The sequence below is a fragment of the Bombina bombina genome, chromosome 4, assembly GCF_027579735.1.
Source record: "Bombina bombina isolate aBomBom1 chromosome 4, aBomBom1.pri, whole genome shotgun sequence".
NCBI lineage: Eukaryota > Metazoa > Chordata > Amphibia > Anura > Bombinatoridae > Bombina > Bombina bombina.
In genome coordinates this window covers 1,000,210,532-1,000,237,185 of record NC_069502.1, presented here as the reverse complement: position 1 = coordinate 1,000,237,185, position 26,654 = coordinate 1,000,210,532, and the positions used below count along the sequence as shown (strand labels likewise).

The 26,654-nt window shown below is 38.2% G+C and overlaps 1 long non-coding RNA gene across 1 annotated transcript; it reads right to left on the bottom strand.

The window, feature by feature from the left end:
- Nucleotides 1-71: 71 nt before the first annotated feature.
- On the bottom strand, nucleotides 72-20,888 carry LOC128657673 (uncharacterized). Its single transcript, XR_008402118.1, has 5 exons — nucleotides 20,787-20,888; nucleotides 15,205-15,252; nucleotides 13,872-13,937; nucleotides 8,029-8,082; nucleotides 72-240 (listed from the first exon to the last, which is right to left on the bottom strand). It is a non-coding gene; the product is annotated as an uncharacterized LOC128657673 (long non-coding RNA).
- Between the last annotated feature and the right edge of the window lie 5,766 nt (nucleotides 20,889-26,654).

Below are 26,654 nucleotides of genomic sequence, written 5' to 3'. Positions count from 1 at the left end.
GGATGGGGCAAGGGGGAGGGATGTTGCGATGTGGGGAATTCGGGTCCTGCTCCGTTGGAGCATGCACAGCTAGGGAGTCATGGGCTGGGGGATTTGGTGGCTGTGCAGGTGGGTTAGAAGCAGGACGGGCAAAAAGGGGAGAGCGGCGAAGGAGGGCAGGAATTTCTTTTTGGTAAGGGCCGGGAGAGAGGTCAGGATGGGAAGGGGCGGGAGACTGATGCCCAGAAGTGGAAGTTCCATCTGAAATATATAATATAATTTTATAAATACATATATCATATGAAAATATATTATTATCTTGAGAGAAATCAATATTCCCGATCATTTAAAATCTGTATTGTTCTCATAAAATATTTATACAAAGTCACAATAATGACATTCGGCTAGATTACGAGGTTTGCGTTAGAGGCTATGCGGTGCTAACGAGCAGTTTTCTCTCACCGCTCACTTTCCTGCAGCGCTGGTATTACAGGTTTTTACAAACCCGGCATTGAAAGACAAGAAGTGAGCTTTGAGCAAAATTTTGCTCCTTACCGCACTCCAATACCAGCGCTGCTTATGTCAGCGATGAGCTGGTCGTACGTGCACGATTTCCCCATACGAATCAACGGGGAGAGCCGGCTGAGAAAAAGTCTAACACCTGCAAAAAAACTGCGTAAAACTCAGTAACGCAGCCCCATTGATTCCTATGGGGAAATAAAATTTATGTTTACACCTAACATCCTAATATGAACCCGAGTCTAAACACCCCTAATCTTACACTTATTAACCCTAATTTGCCGCCCCCGACATCGCCGACACGGCATTATATTTATTAACCCCTAATCTGCCGCTCCGGACACCACCGCCACCTACATTATAGTTATGAACCCCTAATCTGCTGCCCCCAACATCACCGACACCTACATTATATTTATTAACCCCTAATCTTACGCCCCCAATGTCACGGCAACCTACCTACACTTGTTAACCCCTAATCTGTTGCCCCAACATTGCCGCCACTATAATAAACATATTAACCCCTAAACCGCCTCACGCCCGCCTCGCAAACATTAGTTAAATATTATTAACGACTAAAGACGAATGAAGGTTCCTTTAAGTGACGTCATCCAAGATGGGGTCCCTTAGACTTCTGCCCGTCAGGAGGACCCCTTCGCCAGGCTTGGATGAAGACTTCTCTCGGTTTGTTGAGGACTTCGGCCCGGTTGGATGAAGACTTCTGGCGCTTCCTTGAGGATGGATGTCCGGTCTTCAGAACTGTAAGTCGATCTTCAGGGGGTTAGTGTTAGGTTTTTTTAAGGGTGTATTGGGTGGGTTTTATTTTTAGGTTAGGGACTTTGGGCCCCAAAATAGCTAACTGCCCTTTTAAGGGCAATGCCCATCCAAATGCCCTTTTCAGGGCAATGGGGAGCTTAGGTTTTTTTAGATAGTATTTTTTGGGGGGGTTGGTGGTGTGGGTGGTGGGTTTTACTGTTGGGGGGGTTGTTTGTATTTTTTTTTACATGTAAAAGAGCTGATTACTTTGGGGCAATGCCCCGCAAAAGGCCCTTTTAAGGGCTATTGGTAGTTTAGTTTAGGCTAGGGTTTTTTTATTTTGGGGGGCTTTTTTATTTTGATAGGGCTATTAGATTAGGTGTAATTAGTTTAAATATCTTGTCATTTGTTTATTATTTTATGTAATTTAGTGGGGGGGGGGTTGTACTTTAGCTCATTTAATTTATTTAATTGTTTTTAATTTATTTAATTATAGTGTAGTGTTAGGTGTTATTGTAACAGGTTAGGTTTTATTTTACAGGTACTTTTGTATTTATTTTAACTAGGTAGTTATTAAATAGTTAATAACTATTTAATAATTATTCTACCTAGTTAAAATAAATACAAACTTGCCTGCAAAATAAAAATAAACCCTAACACCTAGATTACAAGTTTTGCGTTAACAGGGGTGCGGTGCTAACGGGCAGTTTATGCTCACCGCTTACCTACATACAGCGCTGGTATTACGGGATTTTACAAATCCGGCGTTAGCCGCAGAAAAGTGAGCGGAGAGCAAAATTTAGCTCCACATCTCACCTCAATACCAACGCTGCTTACGGTAGCAGTGAGCTGGCTGAACGTGCTCGTGCACGATTTCCCCATAGGAATCAATGGGGGAGAGCAGGCTGAAAAAAAAAAAACTAACACATGCAAAAAAGCAGCGTACAGCTCCTAACGCAGCCCCATTGATTCCTATGGGGAAATAAAAGTTATTTCTACACCTAACACCCTAAAATTAACCCCAAGTCTAAACACCCCTAATCTTACACTTATTAACCCCTAATCTGCCGCCCCCAACATCGCCAACACCTACATTATATTATTAACCCCTAATCTGCCACTCCGGACACTGCCGCCACCTACATTATATGTATTAATCCCTAATCTGCATGCCCCCAACATCGTCGACACCTACATTTTATTTATTAACCCCTACTCTGCCACCCCCAATGTCACCGCCACCTACCTACACTTATTAACCCCTAATCTGCTGCCCCCAACGTCGCCGCCACTATATTAAAGTTCTTAACCCCTAAACCTAAGTCTAACCCTAACCCCCCTAACTTAAATATAATTTAAATAAATCTAAAGAAAATTACTACAATTAACTAAATTATTCCTATTTAAAACTAAATACTTACCTATAAAATAAACCCTAAGATAACTGTTAGTTATATTGTAGCTATTTTAGGGTTTATTTTTATTTTACAGGCAACTTTGTATTTATTTTAACTAGGTAGAATAGTTATCAAATAGTTATTAACTATTTAATAGCTACCTAGTTAAAATAAAGACAAATTTACCTGTAAAATAAAACCTAACCTAACTTACAATAACACCTAACACTACACTACAATTAAATTAATTCCCTAAATTAACTACAATTAAATAAAATTATCTAAAGTACGGAAAAAACAAACACTAAATTACAGAAAATAATAAAATAATTACAAGTTTTTTAAACTAATTACACCTAATCTAATCCCACTAATAAAATAAAAAAGCCCCCCAAAATAATAAAAAGCCCTACCCTATACTAAATTATAAATAGCCCTTAAAAGGGCCTTTTGCGGGGCATTGCCCCAAAGTAATCAGCTCTTTTACCTGTAAAAAAAAGTACAATACCCCCCCAACATTAAAACCCACCACCCACACACCCAATCCTACTCTAAAACCCACCCATTCCCCCCTTAATAAAACCTAACACTAACCCCTTGAAGATCACCCTACCTTGAAAAGTCTTCACCCTCCCGTGCCGAAGTCCTCAACGAAGCTGGGTGAAGTGGTCCTCCAGACGGGCAGAAGTCTTCATCCAAGCTGGGAAGAAGAGGTCCTCCAGACGGGCAGAAGTCTTTATCCTGACGGCATCTTCCATCTTCATCCATCCGGCGTGGAGCAAGTCCATGTTCAAGACATCCAACGTGGAGCATCCTTCCTGGCCGACGACTACCCGACGAATGAAGGTTCCTTTAAGTGACGTCATCCAAGATGGATTTAAGGTAGGAAAAATCCTATTTGCTGATGCAATCAGCCAATAGGATTGAACTTCAATTGAGCTTGCATTCTATTGGCTGTTCCAATCAGCCAATAGGATTGAAGTTCAATCCTATTGGCTGATTGCATCAGCCAATTGGATTTTTCCTACCTTAATTCCGATTGGCTGATAGAATTCTATCAGCCATTCGAAATTGAAGGGACGCCATCTTGGATGACGTCACTTAAGGGAAACTTCATTCGTCGGGTAGTCGTCGGCCAGGAAGGATGCTCCGCGTCGGATGTCTTGATGATGGACCCGCTCCGCGCCGGATGGATGAAGATAGAAGATGCCGTCTGGATTAAGACTTCTGCCTGTCTGGAGGACCTCTTCTTCCTGGCTTGGATGAAGACTTCTGCCCGTCTGGAGGACCACTTCGCCTTGCTTCGTTGAGGACTTCGGCCTGGTTGGGTGAAGACTTCTCACGGTAGGTTGATTTTCAAGGGGTTAATGTTAGGTTTTATTAAGGGGGGATTGGGTGGGTTTTAGAGTAGGGTTGGGTGTGTGGGTGGTGGGTTTTAATGTTGGGGGGGTATTGTACTTCTTTTACAGGTAAAAGAGCTGATTACTTTGGGGCAATGCCCCGTAAAAGGCCCTTTTAAGGGCTATTTGTAATTTAGTATAGGGTAGGGCTTTTTATTATTTGGGGGGGCTTTTTTATTTTATTAGGGGGGATTAGATTAGGTGTAATTAGTTTAAAAAAACGTGTAATTATTTTATTATTTTCTGTAATTTAGTGTTTGTTTTTTTCGTATTTTAGATAATTTTATTTAATTGTAGTTAATTTATGGAATTAATTTTATTGTAGTGTAGTGTTAGATGTTATTGTAACTTGGGTTAGGTTTTATTTTACAGGTAAATTTGTCTTTATTTTAACTAGGTAGCTATTAAATAGTTAATAACTATTTAATAACTATTCTACCTAGTTAAAATAAAGACAAAGTTGCCTGTAAAATAAAAATAAACCCTAAGATAGCTACAATGTAACTATTAGTTATATTGTAGCTATCTTAGGCTTTATTTTATAGGTAAGTATTTAGTTTTAAATAGGAATAATTTAGTTAATTGGCGACATTGGGGGCGGCAGATTAGGGGTTAATAAATGTAGGTAGGTGGCGGCGATGTTAGGGATGGCAGATTAGGGGTTAATAAAATTTAACTAATGTTTGCGAGGCGGGAGTGCGGTGGTTTAGGGGTTAATATATTTATTATAGTGGCGGCGATGTCCGGTTCGGCAGATTAGGGGTTAAAATATTTATTATAGAGTTTGCGATGTGGGGGGCTTCGGTTTAGGGGTTAATAGGTAGTTTATGAGTGTTAGTGTACTTTTTAGCACTTTAGTTAAGAGTTTTATACTACGGCGTTAGACCATAAAACTCTTAACTACTGACTTTTAAATGCGGTACCAGTCTCGACAGGAGAGGGTGTACCGCTCACTTTTTGGAAGACTTTTAATACCGGCGCTATGCAAGTCCCATTGAAAAAATAGGATACGCAATTGACGTAAGTGGATTTGCGGTATTTTCAAGTCTGGCCAAAAAAGTGAGTGGTACACCTGTACCTGCAAGACTCGTAATACCAGCGGGCGTTAAAAAGCAGCGTTGGGACCTCTCAAAGCTGCTTTTTTATTTATTTATTTTTTAAATATTCTTTTATTGAGGATTATTAGAAATATAACAGATACAAGAAGTCTCGTTACAAAGGTTACAATGAGACTGTATGGGAATTGAAATAAATAAAAAAAAAACAGTCATAATGTATCATATTTCAACAACATAATTAACTGGAAAAGCCGTATCTGAATAAGGCATGGTAACAGTCAGCTAAATGAAATCCTCGTTTTAGAAAATTTATACAACAGAATATAAGTAGCTATTATTAAGGACCTACTGGTCCAACTGAACTCTAAAGGAAACTCAGTAGCTACAAGGGGGACCCGTATTGTTCAATAAATAACAAATGTCCGGTTCTCCTGGATACCAATCAGAAAGATAAAAAGTAGGAATATCTTGCATGAAACCTCCGGGAGAGTCAACACTGCTTTTTAAGGCTAACACACAACTTGTAATCTAGCCGTAAGATAGCTACAATGTGACTATTAGTTATATTGTAGCTAGCTTAGGGTTTATTTTATAGGTAAATATTTAGTTTTAAATAGGAATTATTTAGGTAATGATAGGAATTTTTAGTTAGATTTATTTAAATTATATTTAAGTTAGGGGGTGTTAGGGTTAGATTTAGGTTTAGGGGTTAATACATTTAGTATAGTGGTGGCGACGTTGGGGGCGGCAGATTAGGGGTTAATAAATGTAGGTAGGTGGCGGCGATGTTAGGGACGGCAGATTAGGGGTTAATAATATTTAACTAATGTTTGCGAGGCGGGAGTGCGGCGGTTTAGGGGTTAATATGTTTATTATAGTGGCGGCGACGTTGGGGGCGGCAGATATGGGGTAAATAAGTATAGGTAGGTTGCGATGACATTGGGGCGTTAGATTAGGGGTTAATAAATATAATGTAGGTGTCGGCGATATTGGGGGCAGCAGATTAGGGGTCCATAAATATAATGTAGGTGGCGGTGGTGTCTGGAGCGGCAGATTAGGGGTTAAAAATTTTATTTTACTGTTTGCGATGCAGGAGGACCTCGGTTTAGGGGTTAATAGGTAGTTTATGGGTGTTAGTGTACTTTTTAGCACTTTAGTTATGAGTTTTATGATACAGCGTTGTACCATAAAACTCCTTACTACTGACTTTTAAAAGCGTTGGGACTCTTGACGGGGTAGGGTGTACCGCTCACTTTTTGGCCTCCCAGGACAGACAGCGCTATGAAAGTCCCATAGAAAAAAAGACTTTATGAAGTTTACGTAAGTCGTTTTACGGTAAGGCCAAAGAAGTGTGCGGTGACCCTAAACCTTCAAGACTCGTAATACCAGAGGGCGTAAAAAAGCAGCGTTAGGACCTGTTAACGCTGCTTTTTTACCCTAACGCACAACTTGTAATCTAGCTGTATGTTTAAAGGTATTGATTGATTTGAATCAAGTATAATTAATAATCATATTTAATTGATCCTTGAAACTCTAACAGGCCCATTTATCAAGCTCCGTATGGAGCTTGAAGGGCCGTGTTTCTGGCGAGTCTTCAGACTCGCCAGAAACACAACTTATGAAGCAGCGGTCAAAAGACCGCTGCTCCATAACCCTGTCCGCCTGCTCTGAACAGGCGGACAGGAATCGCCAGACATCAACCCGATCGAATACGATCGGGTTGATTGACAGCTCCCTGCTGGCGGCCGATTGGCCGCGAGTCAGCAGGGGGCGGCGTTGCACCAGCAGCTCTTGTGAGCTGCTGGTGCAATGTTAAATGCGGAGAGCGTATTGCTCTCCGCATTTAGCGAGGTCTTGCTGACCTGATCCGCAGTGTCGGATCAGGTCCGCAAGACCTTTGATAAATGGGCCTGTGATTGTTCACTGGTATTTTTTTATGGAACGTTTGATCAATACATTAAAAACCATATTTTTCAAAGTCAACATTATGTGCTAATCTTTAGGATTTTATAATATGATATTTCTCATTTTTATAATATATCAGAACACATGTATGCATTTGAGATTGAAACGCCATAGAGTTCTTTTAGACACATGCCTGTGGATTGACTTTGGAGACTCCAACAATTGGGTAATATAGGAGTTTGTAATATGATCAAATCTAAATGGCCACTCCACATAGCCTTTGAAACAAGGTAATCACTCATTAACATATAGATTAAGATGATTGTAATCTTAAATATAATTATTTTAAGCTTGATGATTCAATTAATTTCTATTCAGAATTTATACATGGTAGATACTACTGTTCATATTAAATATTAAGAATATAATGGTATCTATCTAACATTACTTTTACAGAGTATGTTTTGTGAATATCTCTTTTACATTAGGATTAAATGTATGTCATCCCAATATTAATAGACACATTCAGAACTGCATTTTCTAGGTTAGAGGAATATTAATGTTTGAGTGAAATGGACACTACACATAAATCATTAGCAAATCCCTTTACATATTATACATCATGAAATCAATGAATTTCAACATGATTATGTTTTAGGTATACTTAGAAGTGGCTGAGAAGCTCAGAACAGTGATGACATAATGAGATGGTCTGCATCTATGCACTCAGATGAATAGCAATGACTGTACAATCAGAAGATGATTATTGGGGGTTTGGATGTAATATGCATGTGACATCATGATGTCATTCATGACAATTCATACATAAATAGGAAAATACATAAAAAACATATGTTCATGCTGCATGATATAGAAAGGGGGCAGTAGTGTATTAAAAAAAATAATGGTATAATATATTTTAAAGGGACAAAGCTATAGACTTTATTTTTCTTCAAGAGTATGATTTGTAATCTGTAATACATGTTAGATACATGTTATATATATTTGACGTACCATTAGACTCAGAGGGAGCCACTTCCTCCTACATCACACATGTAACATCAATCTCTGTAAAACATAATATATTGTGTACACGTTAAAAACAAATATTATAACATGTGTTACTGGTGCTCAAGGACACACATCAATGTTGCATTAAAGAGATACTGAACCAAAGTTAGTAATATCATAATTTTGATGCAGCATGCAAATTAAATTAAATATATAATTATCAATGATTAATAATTAAATGAGATTGTCTGTCTGTATTTTGAAAATCAGGAAAAAAGCATAGTACATGGAAAATTTAATAGTTCTCATGTGTGTATCGCTTGGTGATGATTGTCTACATTTATACAAAATATCAACATGTGCTAGTCATGTTCTGAAGCACAAAGGTGTAGACTAAGAAGCTTTGAGATCTTAATATTCAAATAACAAAAAATAAAAAATAAATATAATTAGAGGAATACATTATAAGTTTTATTTAAATGGAATGATTCATCATAATCATGATCAGAATATTTTGGAAAAACAGAATTTATGTTTACCTGATAAATTTCTTTCTCCTACGGTGTTGTCCGGTCCACGGCTTCATCCTTACTTGTGGGATATTCTCTTCCCCTACAGGAAATGGCAAAGAGAGCACACAGCAAGAGCTGTCCATATAGCCCCCCCCTCTGGCTCCGCCCCCAGTCATTCGACCGACGGTTAGGAGAAAAAGGAGAAACTATAGGGTGCCGTGGTGACTGTAGTGTATGGAATAAAAATTTTCAAACCTGACTAAAAGCCAGGGCGGGCCATGGACCGGACACACCATAGGAGAAAGAAATTTATCAGGTAAACATAAATTCTGTTTTCTCCTACATTGGTGTGTCCGGTCCATGGCTTCATCCTTACTTGTGGGAACCAATACCAAAGCTTTAGGACACGGATGAAGGAAGGGAGCAAGTCAGGTTACCTAAACGGAAGGCACCACGGCTTGCAAAATCTTTCTCCCAAAAACAGCCTCTGAAGAAGCATAAGTATCGAATTTGTAAAATTTGGCAAAAGTATGCAGAGAAGACCAAGTCGCTGCCTTACAGATCTGATCAACAGAAGCCTCGTTCTTGAAGGCCCATGTGGAAGCCACAGCTCTAGTAGAGTGAGCTGTAATTCGTTCAGGAGGCTGCCGTCCGGCAGTCTCATAAGCCAATCGGATGATGCTTTTCAGCCAAAAGGAAAGAGAGGTAGCAGTAGCTTTCTGCCCTCTCCTCTTACCAGAATAAACGACAAACAAGGATGATGTCTGTCTGAAATCCTTTGTTGCTTCTAAATAGAATTTTAAAGCACGGACCACATCTAGGTTGTGTAACAAACATTCTTTCTTCGAAACTGGATTCGGACACAGAGAAGGAACAACTATTTCCTGGTTAATATTCCTGTTGGAAACCACCTTTGGAAGAAAACCAGGCTTGGTACGTAAAACTACCTTATCTGTATGGAATACCAGATAGGGAGAAGTACACTGCAAAGCAGATAATTCAGAAACTCTTCTAGCAGAAGAAATAGCAACCAAAAACAGAACTTTCCAAGATAGTAACTTAATATCTATGGAATGCATGGGTTCAAACGGAACCCCCTGAAGAACTGAAAGAACTAAATTTAGACTCCAAGGAGGAGTCATGGGTTTGTAAACAGGCTTGATTCTAACTAACGCTTGTACAAACGCCTGTACATCTGGCACGGCTGCCAGACGTTTGTGTAACAAAACAGACAGAGCAGATATCTGTCCTTTTAAAGAACTAGCTGACAAACCTTTATCCAAACCCTCTTGGAGAAAGGAAAGTATCCTAGGAATTTTAATCTTACTCCAAGAGAATCCCTTGGATTCACACCAACGGATATATTTTTGCCATATCTTATGGTAAATTTTCCTAGTTACAGGTTTTCTGGCTTGAACCAGAGTATCTATAACTGAATCTGAAAACCCACGCTTAGATAGAATCAAGCATTCAATTTCCAAGCAGTGAGTTGCAGAGAGACTAGATTTGGATGTTCGAATGGACCTTGTACTAGAAGATCCTGTCTCAAAGGTAGCTTCCATGGTGGAACCGATGACATATTCACCAGGTCTGCATACCAAGTCCTGCGTGGCCATGCAGGAGCTATTAGAATCACTGAGGCCTTCTCCTGTTTGATCCTGGCTACAAGTCTGGGAAGGAGAGGGAACGGTGGAAAAACATAAGCTAGATTCAACGACCAAGGCGCCACTAATGCATCCACTAGTGTCGCCTTGGGATCCCTGGATCTGGACCCGTATCGAGGAACCTTGGAGTTCTGACGAGACGCCATCAGATCCATATCTGGAGTGCCCCATAGTTGCGTTAACTGGGCAAAGACCTCCGGGTGGAGTTCCCACTCCCCCGGATGGAAAGTCTGACGACTCAAATAATCCGCCTCCCAGTTGTCTACTCCTGAAATGTGAATTGCAGATAGGTGGCAGGAGTGATCCTCTGCCCATTTGATGATCTTGGATACCTCTCTCATCGCCAAGGAACTCTTTGTTCCCCCCTGATGATTGATGTACGCTACAGTCGTCATGTTGTCCGACTGAAATCTTATGAATCTGGCCTTCGCTAGTTGAGGCCAAGCCAGGAGCGCATTGAGTATCGCTCTCAGTTCCAAAATGTTTATCGGGAGAAGAGACTCTTCCCGAGACCATAGACCCTGAGCTTTCAGGGAGTCCCAGACCGTGCCCCAGCCTAAGAGACTGGCGTCGGTCGTGACGATGACCCACTCTGGTCTGCGGAAACTCATTCCCTAGACAGGTGATCCTGGGTCAACCACCAGCGGAGTGAGTCTCTGGTTACCTGGTCTACTTGAATCTGGGGAGACAAGTCTGCATAATCCCCATTCCACTGTTTGATCATGCACAGTTGTAATGGTCTTAGATGAATTCGAGCAAAAGGAACCACGTCCATTGCTGCAACCATTAATCCTATTACTTCCATGCACTGAGCTATGGAAGGCTGAGGAATAGATTGAAGAACTTGACAAGCATTTAGAAGCTTTAATTTTCTGAACTCTGTCAGGAAAATCTTCATTTCTACAGAATCTATTATTGTTCCCAGAAAGGGAACCCTTGTGGACGGGGACAGGGAACTCTTTTCTACGTTCACCTTCCACCCGTGAGACCTGAGAAAGGCTAAAACAATGTCTGTATGAGCCCTTGCTTTGGAAAGGGACGACGCTTGGATTAGAATGTCGTCTAGGTAAGGTGCTACTGCAATGCCCCTCGGCCTTAGAACCGCTAGAAGGGACCCTAGCACCTTTGTGAAAATTCTGGGAGCAGTGGCTAAACCGAATGGAAGAGCCACGAACTGGTAATGTTTGTCCAGAAAGGCAAACCTCAGGAACTGATGATGATCTTTGTGGATAGGAATATGCAGGTACGCATCCTTTAAGTCAACGGTAGTCATATATTGACCCTCCTGGATTGTTGGTAAAATCGTCCGAATGGTTTCCATTTTGAATGATGGAACTCTGAGGAATTTGTTTAGAATTTTTAGATACAGAATTGGCCTGAAAGTTCCCTCTTTTTTGGGAACTACAAACAGGTTTGAGTAAAAACCCAGACCTTGTTCCGCTGTTGGAACTGGGTGTATCACTCCCATCTTTAATAGGTCTCCTACGCAATGTAAGAATGCCTGTCTCTTTATCTGGTCTGAAGATAAGCGAGATATGTGGAACCTTCCCCTTAGAGGAAGTTCCTTGAACTCTAGAAGATACCCCTGAGAGACTATTTCTAGTGACCAGGGATCCGGAACATCTCTTGCCCAAGCCTGAGCAAAGAGAGAAAGTCTGCCCCCTACTAGATCCGGTCCCGGATCGGGGGCTACCCCTTCATGCTGTCTTGGTAGCAAGCAGCAGGCTTCTTGGCCTGTTTACCCTTGTTCCAGCCTTGCAATGGTTTCCATGCTGGTTTAGGCTGGGAAGTGTTACCTTCTTGTCTAGAGGCTGCAGAGTTAGGAGTCGGTCCGTTCCTGAAATTGCGAAAGGAACGAAAATTAGATTTGTTCTTAGCCTTGAAAGGCCTATCCTGTGGGAGGGCATGGCCCTTTCCCCCAGTGATGTCTGAAATAATCTCCTTCAATTCCGGCCCGAAAAGGGTCTTACCCTTGAAAGGAATATTAAGCAATTTTGTTTTGGATGACACATCCGCCGACCCAGATTTTAGCCAAAGCACTCTGCGCGCCACTATTGCAAAACCTGAATTTTTCGCCGCTAACTTAGCCAATTGAAAAGCAGCATCCAAAATAAAGGAATTAGCCAACTTTAGTGCGTGAATTCTGTCCATGACTTCATCATATGGAGTCTCCTTTTGGAGCAAATTTTCTAGTTCCTCGAACCAAAAAGACGCTGCCGTGGTGACAGGAATAATGCACGAAATTGGTTGAAGAAGGAAACCTTGCTGAACAAATATCTTTTTAAGCAATCCTTCCAATTTTTTATCCATAGGATCTTTGAAAGCGCAACTGTCCTCAATAGGAATAGTTGTGCGCTTGGGTAACGTTGAAACTGCCCCCTCAACCTTAGGGACCGTTTGCCATGTGTCCCTTCTGGGGTCGACAATGGGGAACATTTTCTTAAATATAGGAGGTGGAACAAAAGATATACCTGGCTTCTCCCACTCCTTAGTCACTATGTCCGCCACCTTCTTGGTTATCGGAAAGGCATCAGCGTGCACAGGGATCTCTAAGAATTTGTCCATTTTGCACAACTTCTCTAGAATCACCAAAGAGTCACAATCATCGAGAGTAGTTAGCACCTCCTTAAGCAGGGCGCAGAGATGTTCTAACTTAAATTTAAATGCCAGGATATCAGGTTCTGCCTGCTGAGAAACTTTTCCTGAATCAGAAATTTCTCCCTCAGACAGACCCTCCCTCACTGCCAATTCAGATTGATGTGAGGGTATAACAGATCAATTATCGTCAGCGTTAACTTGCTCATCCTCTGTATTTAAAACTGAGCAATCACGCTTTCTGGGAAATGCTGGCAGTTTGGATAAAAGATTTGCTATAGAATTATCCATTACTGCAGTTAATTGCTGCATAGTAACAAGCATTGGCGCGCTAGATGTACTAGGTATCGCCTGCGCAAAACTGGTGTTGACACAGAAGGAGAGGATGATGAGCTATCCCCACTACTTTCATTTGAAGAATCATCTTGGGCAACCTTATTAAATGTGACAGTACTGTCCTTACTTTGTTTGGACGCCATGGCAAAATTTGCACATACATTTAAAGGGGGAACCACCTTGGCCTCCATACACACAGAACATATGCTATCTGAAGGTACAGACATGTTAGACAGAATTTGGCAGGCTATTAATGCAATAAAAACGTTTTTAAGCAAAACCATTACTGTCTCTTTAAATAATAAAAAGAGCACACTTTATTTCTGAATGTTTGAAAAACTATGAAGGAAATATCTGATCTTTACAAAATTTACACCCCAGTGTCTTAATGCTTTAAAAGTATTGCACACCAAATTTCAAGTCTCTAAACCCTTAAATGAGCAAACCGGAGCTATTTGTTCAATTTACCAGTTTAAACACACTACACCCTCTCCTCTTACCAGACCACATACTCTTTACCATCCCCGTGAAGATGCTACTTGTTCAGAGCGGCAAAGAGAATGACTGGGGGGCGGAGCCAGAGGGGGGGCTATATGGACAGCTCTTGCTGTGTGCTCTCTTTGCCATTTCCTGTAGGGGAAGAGAATATCCCACAAGTAAGGATGAAGCCGTGGACCGGACACACCAATGTAGGAGAAAAGACACCTTTAATGACATATGAATTAGTCAATGGACTTACCAGAAGCCTGCAAAGGCAGGTCTGTATCAGTGCTGGATCCCTCCGAGTCTGTCACAATAACTAGATCTATTAATGATATGAATAAATATTATGTAACACAATTTGTACATCAACTTTAAATATACATATTTGGTATTCCAAAATAACATTATTCTAAACAACTATTAGAAATAATATCTTTTGAAATGTGAAGACTAGACCACTAATATGAAAAATAAATTCATTAGTTCATCAAGGTGAGTGGAAAGAAAATTATGTCTTTCACATATGTCTGATTTCTTAAAATATTAGACAGCCAATTCATATCATATTCATCTATGGCATATCTACAATTAACTATTGGTCCCTCTTTGTAAAATAATCCAGACAGACAACACTTTGAATAACAACTGGTAACAACTAGAGCATAATACATGTGGCACATATATACATTTGTGCAATGTACAGTAATCTGGTTTCTGACACAACACATATTGATAACAATGCAAGACATAAGATATATTTTAAACAATGTCATCATGGTGCTGTTAGAATTTGCTTATATATATATATATATATATATATATAAATATATATATATATATATATATATATATATATATATATAAAGGTAGTCCAAGAGTGAAAGATGTGATTTCAATCACAGTATTGTTTCATAAAAACAGTGTAATGATTAATGAAGCTATTGTTTATCTATTGATAAATTCAATACCAATATTTGTGAACGTCACTCTAAAGGAATTGTCTATTCTATATGTTGATGTAATGAATCGTAGAGAGCATGTAATTTCAAAAAAATATATATAATTTCCTCCTATCATCATGAATATTTAATTATCCTTCTCTCTTAAAGGGACACTAAACCCAAATATTTTCTTTCATGATTCAGACAGAGCATGCAATTTTAAACAACTTTCTAATTTACTCCTATTATTAATTTGTCTTCGTTCTCTTGCTATCTTCATTTTGAAAGCAGCAATGTGATGCATAGGAGCCGTCCCATTTTTGGTTATGAACCTGGGTTATGCTTGCTTATTGGTGGTTAAATTTCAGCCTCCAATAAGCATGCGCTATTCATGGTACTGAACCTAAAATGTGCTGGGTGCTAAGATTTACATTCCCGATTTTAAAATAAAGATAGTAAGAGAATGAAGAAATACTAATAAATTGTGATTTGGATTACAATGGAATTCGATGTCTGAATCGTGATTCTTCTTTTTAAATACACTTGAAATCGAATTAGAGGATCCATGTTAATATAGATCAATGTGAATTGATTAAGCAATGTTATGTCCAAATATGCAAGCCAAAAGTTAAGGATAATGAGACATACCAGACTGGAACAAACCCGAACTTGAGGGTCCAGCACCAACATCCATCTCTGTAAAATATTAAATTGGGATTGGATATCATTAATACAACTCAGAACTTTGACACAAACAATCTTCACAAACAAGCTATTATGTTGTTGACTGTTGCTTTAAGTCATTTGATGTCTTCTTGCATTGTCATCAATTGTTAGACATTGAGCGGACATTTTTTCTTTTTATATTGCTAGTATAGATTTTGGAATTTATAAGATTGCAAACCAGGATACTGTATTTTTCACATTTATACTAATTAATGTATACATTTGACAAGCATGTCTAAAGTAATGCCACTGTTTAAGCAAACCCATTCACATCTCTGCGCAATTATATCTTCCATGAGCATTGCGCAATAATTAAAAGCATAATTGCGCATCCATGATTAGGAATTGATTGGGATCTAGTAGTGTGATGAGTAAAATTTGTAAATCTTTAGAAAATATTTACAATTGTGTGTATAACGATATTTCAATAGGATCATTGTAAAGATTGAATGATAAAAAATAATATTTCGAACTTTTGTATGAATCCATATTCAATGTATGAAATGGCGGAGGATAGGGATTTCACGGATGCGCAATTCCATTTGAGCTCTGTGACGCATATTTGGGATAGCGCAAGAACAAGCATTAGTCCTATTTAATGTGTGACGAATTTAAATTCAGATGTCTACCATCAAATGTAACGTCTGTTGGGAGATCTATATAGGTTGAATATATGGCTATATACACATTGCTTAAATATATACTCAAATATTAATATATTATATGAAGCATGATATTTACCTGGTTCAGCCTCTGTATTTCCTTCTCCCAGGTCACCGATTGGAGCTGCACTGGCCTCCGGGACGGGAGTTTCAGAGCCAGCAGCTGTGGACTGTGAAGGGGCCAATGAGCGCGGGGAAGCAAATCTGCGGGGGAAACGGAGATTGAGGAGGTTGTATAAAGTCTCCTCATAAGGTTGTAGGAAAAGTTTCAGCGGGGGTGGATCCTGATTTCCACCTCTCCAACGGGCTTTTGCCCACTCCCTCATGAGGTGGACTTTATTGCAAAGCCGCAACCTCATATCCCTGAATCTCCGCATAATTTGATCCAAGGTCCTCTGGACGTCTTTCACCAAATTCACAGAAACGGTTATAGACACCCAGAGGGCCTTCCTAATTGACGGCTTTGTCGACCTCTTCTTAGTCCCAAACAGCTGTGGATAAAACTCCTCTACCGCGTGGACCAGTGCAGTACTTTCCGCCCGTGTGAACCTGGGAGACGTCATGCCTGCCAATTTTTTTTATTTCTAAATATTATATATATATATATATATATATATATATACACACATCAGCAGGCATTAGAGAACTGACAAAAATGGCAATGTGTAAAGGACTTTTATATGGGGAAGTAAACATGAGCTATACCATGTGACATGGTATCTGTAAATCTGATTGGATAAAATACTGTCATTTTGTAAGCATGTCTGTGAGGCCATACTGACTCAAGTTATGTTTGTGTGATAAACTCTGATTGGCCGTTACTTAATGTTAAATGGATTCATATCTTTGTAACTTCCATACACATACCTCCTGGGGGTGCTGTTACTACATTTGGCATGTAGAATAAATTAGAATTTATGAGACAGGTATGCTTATATATGTAACACATATATAATATACATAATCCGTTAAATATTCATATATTTTATGGACATTTGAACTTGATTGTATTTTTAATCAAGATAGTAAATATAATCCAGTCACATTAGTAAATGTTTGACACGTTTCAATGTTTTATATTGATCAAGTTCTTTAATAAAGCTTTTAAAATATTTGAGATTCCAAAAAGTAAACATTGTATGTATTTATTGTTTATTCGATAAATATTGTGACTCAAATATTGACAATACTCTATTAAATGTATTTACAATCCAAACAATGCACATCGATTGTGTGCTAGTGCGTGAAATATATTTTACTGTACATAGATGCGAATCTTGTGTTGAAAGATACCACTCTATATTTCCAAAATGGTGAAATGCGTCATTTGTATTTATAATGAACGTTACTTTGAGAGAAATAAAGCGATTTTCTATATGGAAATTCAACGTTTCTGTTCCTTAATTCTAAAAATCAAATAGAGCATGTATTTGTCTGAAATACTCACATATAATTTTATTTTTCACGGTGTCTTTATTGTTAATGAGCAGATATGTGAATTATCTAAAGAGATCTGGCTAACCATTGCAACTATGCATTGTTGCACACCCACAAATAGATATCTCCCATTAATGCTTTTATGCTCGTAAGCCTATGCATATAGTTTGTGCAAACTTCGGATAACATGAGAATAAACCATATGTGATTATTAAAGTCAATTTTTATTTTAGATTCAAATGTCTGTCTAAATCATGGAAGATTAACTTATGGTTGCATTTTCCTTTCACTACAAATGAAATAGCCGTCACAAGCTATTAACTAAAACTAAATAGTTGACATAATAGCAAAGATTCTAATAGTAAATATTCAATTAGAATTTTTCTAAATAAATATGAAGTCATCTCTAAATTTGATAATATAGTTAAATCAATGAGTGTATATACCCCGTGAAAGGTTATATACATTTAAGGGGACAATATTTATCTTTCGTGATTCTGATAGAGAATACAATTTTTTAAAACTTTCCAATTTACTTATATTATTTAATTTGCTTCCTTCTTTTGTTATCCTTTGATGAAAGGTTTATCTAAACAAACTCAGGAGCAACACAGAACCAAGGTTCTAGCTGTTGATTGGTGGTTACATATATATTGATTATGATTGGCTCACCCATGTGTTCATTTAGAAACCATTAGGGCATTGCTGCTCCTTAAAAAAATGATACCAAGAGAATAAAACTGATTAGATAGTAGAAGTAAATTTGAAAGTTGTTTAAAATTGTATCCTCTATCTGAATCACGAATGAGAATTTTTGGGTTTAATATCCCTTTAATACACATTCCACATTTTGACATACTCAATCCTGTTATATGAATATACATTTGACATGCGTGAGCATGTTGTATGTAAAGTGTCCACTTATCTCCCTCCTTTGATGGAGCTTTTTAATGATTCAGTGCAGACTCTTAAAGGGACAGTATACTCTAATATTTTGAACACTTAATGTGTTTACAATTACTTATTATTTTACTAGTAGCAGAGTATAATGTATGAAATTAAATATTTCCTGTTTGTCTATGAATTATTATTTTGAAGACACAACAAAATATATATTTCTTAGCTTGAATAGATAATCTGATCTCCTAACTTTTTTTCCCATTGTTTACATATACATACTTCTTATATCTGCAAAACAATCAACCAAAACATTTTTAGTTTGTATTGCCTTATATATTGTATGCCCTACTGGGAGTTAAATATCTTATAATGGATGTGTTTACTCAGCTTTGCCTTAAGGCCAAAATCATTATGAATAGGTGGAGATACCATAGGAGAAATAAACTATTTTAAAATAAAAATGAAGGGTAACAGAAATACTTGTAAACTATTTTATGAACTCCAGCAGGTAAAGAGGATAACTGTGAGAAATTATATGTTGAAATATCTATGAGTTAATTGTCCCTTCAAATGACTCCACTAGACTGAAAAGTCATCAATATGGCATACAATAACTAGCTCTGTCTAAATGTGAAAATAAACTTAGCTATCATGTTTTCTTTAAAGATCATGTAATCTACCTATGTTATCTTGCAAATAATGATAACATAATAACTAAGCTATATTTATTGTTAGAATATGTTAAACTTTATAAAAATATAATATTAGAATGTGACTATATAAATTAAACTACACTGTCACTTTAAGCTAACAAGTTCACCCTACACATTTCTTAAATGTAACATGACCAAGGTTGTTATGTAGACTTTATACTACATAGCCTCGTCATAAACATTTTTTGATTTGTACATCTCTAAATCACACAACCAAAAATTAGATGGCTTTATCTAACTCAACCTTCACTTTTGTAAGATACAAAACTTTAACACCCATTAAGTGCTTGAGCTGTGTTGATAGTTAAATAAAAGTGCCACTGTATTATATTTAATATCAGGCATGTGCCTGTAAAATAGATACTTTAACAAACAGTCATGGGACTAATATTTTGTCTACATGCCCTAATATTAGAAGGAAGTATTTCTTATTATCTTACTTGGATAGAGAATATGAATGAATATACAGGTGGCCCTCGGTTTACAACAGTTCAATTTGCACCGTTTCAGAATAACAACCTTTTTTTCAGTCGTGACTGCTATTGAAAAGCATTGAGAAGCAGTGAATTGATTAAAATAGCCAGTAGGTGGAGCTATCCGCTTGTGTTGCAGCAAAGATATGCAAGCCAAGCAAGATGAAATTAATCAGTTTAACCAGACCTGAGCTATCATGCAGCTAGCAAAGGAAGAAGATCTTCCTGTCTATAAATCAGTCCAGATTGGAATGCATACAAAGAACTGTTTGCAGAAAAATGCAAGTAAAGTCTGTGTTGTGTGATTCTTTTATTAGGTTTATAATGCTGTTTAGCATTTAAAGTCTTCATTTCAAAGCTTTAAAAATAATGTTTTAGGTGTTACTTATGCCAATTTTGAGAGGGGCCTGGAACCTAACTCCCTCACTTCCCATTGACTTACATTATAAACTCAATTTACAACGGTTTCGATTTACAACCATTCCTTCTGGAACCTAACCCCGGCGTAAACTGAGGGCTACCTGTGTGTGTGTATATATATATATATATATATATATATATATATATATATATATATATATATATATATATATATATATATATATGTGCGTGTGTGTGAAAGATGTATTTAAATAAATAAAATAAATTAATATAATATGTAAAGATATTTATTTGTTAAAAAAAAACAGAAAATCTAACAATAAATCTATATTCGTTTTGGAATTCTTCAAAAATGAAAATCTGTAAGAGAAAAAAAAAGAAAATATTAAAATCTGAAATCAATTATGTGATTTAATGAACACATGAATAAACAAATATTCATTAAATCTAATAATTGTAAATTCATCTTCTGTCTATGCTCTAACATGTATTGTTTGTTTTGAGATTAAAGCCAGATTCAGACTGGAGATCTAGATGTATATCTATCTATCTATACATAATTTTAAATTAATCACATTACATTGTCTAATCAAGAGTTGACTTACATATTAACATTTAAAATTTGACAAAATGACTAATATCCAATTTTTATAAAAAAAATCCTAATTATTCTATTGTATGAGGGACATAATTGAATGTAATATTTCCTGTCCCTTCAAAAACTAATATACCTAAATGTCAACTAGAAAATGTATCCCTTTGTCTGATTGATCACAATCTGAGTCGGCTCTAGCACAAAGTAGGGAGAATGTATATTAAATAAATGTCTTAAAAAAAATAGGACATGTTGAAAATTGTCAGACACATTCAATATATTATAAACTATTTTTACATTATTCCTCCTATGATTCTTAATAGCATGCATTGTGCAAACTAACCTGGATATATGGTCTTTAAAAGTCGATTCTAAATAAAATATCAGTTTATCTTCATTATGTGTCATATTCATCACTTTCCAAATAGAGGATAGTGAAATAACATCTAAAAGAAAAGAGTAAAAATAATTGTTTACCATAGGATGTATCCTGCATCCCCAGTCTTGTTCCATAGAATTGTGTACACTTACCATGCAAACGTATCTTTGTATGTTTTTCAAAGTCAGCACAGTTGAAAGACAATGCCACAGACAGGATCACATAGGTATTCTTCACCTTCAGTCTGGTATTCTTCACCTTCAGTCTGTAGATGAAGTCATCCTCCCTAATGGAAAATAAAGTGTAAATAAAATCTCTAATAAAATGGTACATAGTTCTGTATCCCTCCCCTCATTACCTATTATGTTTATAGCAACAGCTTAATAAGCGTATGTAGCCTCTTGTGTTCTGTTCTAAAAATACATTGTGAAGCTGACTCACATACATTGTCCATACTTAACCTCTGATGTATGACTTTGTCAATTCTAATGTGCTTCAGATTATCCCTTATCTGCAGCTTTTTTCCATTCAGAATATCTCAAATCTAATAATGTCTAAACTAAATACTAAATGTAAACTAATTGTATGCCATATGATGAATCATTGTGCAAAATCCCAAAATTTGGATTGGGAAAAGAATAGCATAAATAAGAGTGCATAGTGCTGGGTACAAATTGATATAGTATTTCCCTAAACTCTTCAAGGAGAAAGTATCAGCACAGTACCTGCCTGCGACAGAAGCGTGGCCCACATGAAAGAGGAAAAAGAAAGGTACATCAAAATGAAGATCACAACCTTAACAAATAAAGTGTACATATCCCATTTTTTGCACATACTAGGGCCTAGATTTGGAGTTTGGCGGTAGAAGGGCTGTTAACGCTCCGCGGGTTTTTTTCTGGCCGCACCATAAATTTAACTCTGGTATCGAGAGTTCAAACAAATGCTGCGTTAGGCTCCAAAAAAGGAGCGTAGAGCATTTTTACCGCAAATGCAACTCTCGATACCAGAGTTGCTTACGGACGCGGCCAGCCTCAAAAACGTGCTCATGCACGATTCTCCCATAGGAAACAATGGGGCTGTTTGAGCTGAAAAAAACCTAACACCTGCAAAAAAGCAGCGTTCAGCTCCTAACGCAGCCCCATTGTTTCCTATGGGGAAACACTTCCTACGTCTGCACCTAACACTCTAACATGAACCCCGAGTCTAAACACCCCTAACCTTACACTTATTAACCTCTAATCTGTCGCCCCCGCTATCGCTGACCCCTGCATATTTTTTTTAACCCCTAATCTGCCGCTCCGTAAACCGCCGCAACCTACGTTATCCCTATGTACCCCTAATCTGCTGCCCTAACATCGCCGACCCCTATATTATATTTATTAACCCCTAATCTGCCCCCCTCAACGTCGCCGACACCTGCCTACACTTATTAACCCCTAATCTGCCGAGCGGACCTGAGCGCTACTATAATAAAGTTATTAACCCCTAATCCGCCTCACTAACCCTATCATAAATAGTATTAACCCCTAATCTGCCCTCCCTAACATCGCCGACACCTACCTTCAATTATTAACCCCTAATCTGCCGAGCGGACCTCACCGCTATTCTAATAAATGTATTAACCCCTAAAGCTAAGTCTAACCCTAACACTAACACCCCCCTAAGTTAAATATAATTTACATCTAACGAAATAAATTAACTCTTATTAAATAACTTATTCCTATTTAAAGCTAAATACTTACCTGTAAAATAAACCCTAATATAGCTACAATATAAATTATAATTATATTATAGCTATTTTAGGATTAATATTTATTTTACAGGCAACTTTGTAATTATTTTAACCAGGTACAATAGCTATTAAATAGTTAAGAACTATTTAATAGTTACCTAGTTAAAATAATAACAAATTTACCTGTAAAATAAATCCTAACCTAAGATATAATTAAACCTAACACTACCCTATCAATAAATTAATTAAATAAACTACCTACAATTACCTACAATTAACCTAACACTACACTACCAATAAATTAATTAAACACAATTCCTACAAATAAATACAATTAAATAAACAAGCTAAAGTACAAAAAATAAAAAAGAACTAAGTTACAAAAAATAAAAAAATATTTACAAACATAAGAAAAATATTACAACAATTTTAAACTAATTACACCTACTCTAAGCCCCCTAATAAAATAACAAAGCCCCCCAAAATAAAAAATTCCCTACCCTATTCTAAATTAAAAAAGTTAAAAGCTCTTTTACCTTACCAGCCCTGAACAGGGCCCTTTGCGGGGCATGCCCCAAGAATTTCAGCTCTTTTGCCTGTAAAAAAAAACATACAATTACCCCCCCCCCCCCCCCCAACATTACAACCCACCACCCACATACCCCTAATCTAACCCAAACCCCCCTTAAATAAACCTAACACTAAGCCCCTGAAGATCTTCCTACCTTGTCTTCACCATCCAGGTTCACCGATCCGTCCTGAAGAGCTCCTCCGATGTCCTGATCCAAGCCCAAGCGGGGGGCTGAAGAGGTCCATGATCCGGTCAAAGTCTTCATCCAAGCGGGGCAGAAGAGGATCTTCCATCCGATTGAAGTCATCATCCAGACGGCATCTTCTATGGTCTTCCATCCGGAGCGAAGCGGCAGGATCCTGAAGACCTCCAGCGCGGAACATCCATCCGGCCCGACGACTGAACGACGAATGACTGTTCCTTTAAGGGACGTCATCCAAGATGGCGTCCCTCGAATTCCGATTGGCTGATAGGATTCTATCAGCCAATCGGAATTAAGGTAGGAATTTTCTGATTGGCTGATGGAATCAGCCAATCAGAATCAAGTTCAATCCGATTGGCTGATCCAATCAGCCAATCAGATTGAGCTCGCATTCTATTGGCTGATCGGAACAGCCAATAGAATGCAAGCTCAATCTGATTGGCTGATTGGATCAGCCAATCGGATTGAACTTGATTCTGATTGGCTGATTCCATTGAGCTCGCATTCTATTGGCTGTTCCGATCAGCCAATAGAATGCGAGCTCAATCTGATTGGCTGATTGGATCAGCCAATCGGATTGAACTTGATTCTGATTGGCTGATTCCATCAGCCAATCAGAAAATTCCTACCTTAATTCCGATTGGCTGATAGAATCCTATCAGCCAATCGGAATTCGAGGGACGCCATCTTGGATGACGTCCCTTAAAGGAACAGTCATTCGTCGTTCAGTCGTCGGGCCGGATGGATGTTCCGCGCTGGAGGTCTTCAGGATCCTGCCGCTTCGCTCCGGATGGAAGACCATAGAAGATGCCGCCTGGATGATGACTTCAATCGGATGGAAGATCCTCTTCTGCCCCGCTTGGATGAAGACTTTGACCGGATCATGGACCTCTTCAGCCCCCCGCTTGGGCTTGGATCAGGACGGATCGGTGAACCTGGATGGTGAAGACAAGGTAGGAAGATCTTCAGGGGCTTAGTGTTAGGTTTATTTAAGGGGGGTTTGGGTTAGATTAGGGGTATGTGGGTGGTGGGTTGTAATGTTGGGGGGGGGGTATGGTATGTTTTTTTTTACAGGCAAAAGAGCTGAAATTCTTGGGGCATGCCCCGCAAAGGGCCCTGTTCAGGGCTGGTAAGGTAAAAGAGCTTTTAACTTTTTTAATTTAGAATAGGGTAGGGAAATTTTTATTTTGGGGGGCTTTGTTATTTTATTAGGGGGCTTAGAGTAGGTGTAATTAGTTTAAAATTGTTGTAATATTTTTCTTATGTTTGTAAATATTTTTTTATTTTTTGTAACAGTTCTTTTTTATTTTTTGTACTTTAGCTAGTTTATTTAATTGTATTTATTTGTAGGAATTGTGTTTAATTAGTTTATTGATAGTGTAGTGTTAGGTTAATTGTAGGTAATTGTAGGTAGTTTATTTAATTAATTTATTGATAGGGTAGTGTTAGGTTTAATTATATCTTAGGTTAGGATTTATTTTACAGGTAAATTTGTTATTATTTTAACTAGGTAACTATTAAATAGTTCTTAACTATTTAATAGCTATTGTACCTGGTTAAAATAATTACAAAGTTGCCTGTAAAATAAATATTAATCCTAAAATAGCTATAATATAATTATAATTTATATTGTAGCTATATTAGGATTTATTTTACAGGTAAGTATTTAGCTTTAAATAGGAATAAGTTATTTAATAAGAGTTAATTTATTTTGTTAGATTTAAATTATATTTAACTTAGGGGGGTGTTAGTGTTAGGGTTAGACTTAGCTTTAGGGGTTAATACATTTATTATAGTAGCGATGAGCTCCGGTCGGCAGATTAGGGGTTAATAATTGAAGGTAGGTGTCGGCGATGTTAGGGAGGGCAGATTAGGGGTTAATACTATTTATGATAGGGTTAGTGAGGCGGATTAGGGGTTAATAACTTTATTATAGTAGCGCTCAGGTCCGCTCGGCAGATTAGGGGTTAATAAGTGTAGGCAGGTGTCGGCGACGTTGAGGGGGCAGATTAGGGGTTAATAAATATAATATAGGGGTCGGCGGTGTTAGGGCCAGCAGATTAGGGGTACATAAGGATAACGTAGGTGGCGGCGCTTTGCGGTCGGAAGATTAGGGGTTAATTATTGTAAGTAGCTGGCGGCGACGTTGTGGGGGGCAGGTTAGGGGTTAATAAATGTAATACAGGGGTCGGCGGTGTTAGGGGCAGCAGATTAGGGGTATATAAGTATAACGTAGGTGGCGGTCGGCAGATTAGGGGTTAAAAAATTTAAATCGAGTGGCGGCGATGTGGGGGGACCTCGGTTTAGGGGTACATAGGTAGTTTATGGGTGTTAGTGTACTTTAGGGTACAGTAGTTAAGAGCTTTATAAACCGGCGTTAGCCCAGAAAGCTCTTAACTCCTGCTATTTTCAGGCGGCTGGAGTTTTGTCGTTAGAGCTCTAACGCTCACTTCAGAAACGACTCTAAATACCAGCGTTAGAAAGATCCCATTGAAAAGATAGGATACGCAATTGACGTAAGGGGATCTGCGGTATGGAAAAGTCGCGGCTGAAAAGTTAGCGTTAGACCCTTTAATCACTGACTCCAAATACCAGCGGGCGGCCAAAACCAGCGTTAGGAGCCTCTAACGCTGGTTTTCACGGCTACCGCCAAACTCTAAATCTAGGCCTAGGTGTGTTATGTAATTAAGAAATTAAATAAACCAACAAAAGGGTTCCCAATTGCTCGTTGTACCCATTGTACATGTGTAGATAAATTGCCCATAACTCTAGGCGAATTCCAGTAGCACTACTTATAGGAGGATTAATATCCTCACGTTCAGAATTTTTAGCTTTAATTTAAGCTAGGACCTGCTACATATCTGTTTGGAGCTAAAAGTAGACATTTGCTGAACGAGACAAATAGATGGTTAAATCGCATCCTATAGCTGCACATTTAAGCTAGGACCTGCTACATATCTGTTTGGAACTAAAACTAAACATTTGCTGAAAGAGACAAATAAATGGTTAAAGCGCATCCTATAGCTGCACATTTTGCACATTACACAAACACAACTGTTTGCGAACATTACAGTGGCAATTGTCTAACTACTTAACCATGCTGTGCACAAGTACTCACCAACGAGCCACCCATGGGGAAACTGTCTGTCCTCAAACTGCCGCCACAGTGATGACTGCCTGAGGATGCGGGCATCATGACTCGCCCCACTGAAATTCGCACACACCTGCATAATCCTCATGCGTGCGTCAGTGTTTGGGATTTCGGTAGGGGATCTCTTCTGCTGGAGCACGCAGCACAATGTGGGTGCAATCTATTGCTCCCAAGAC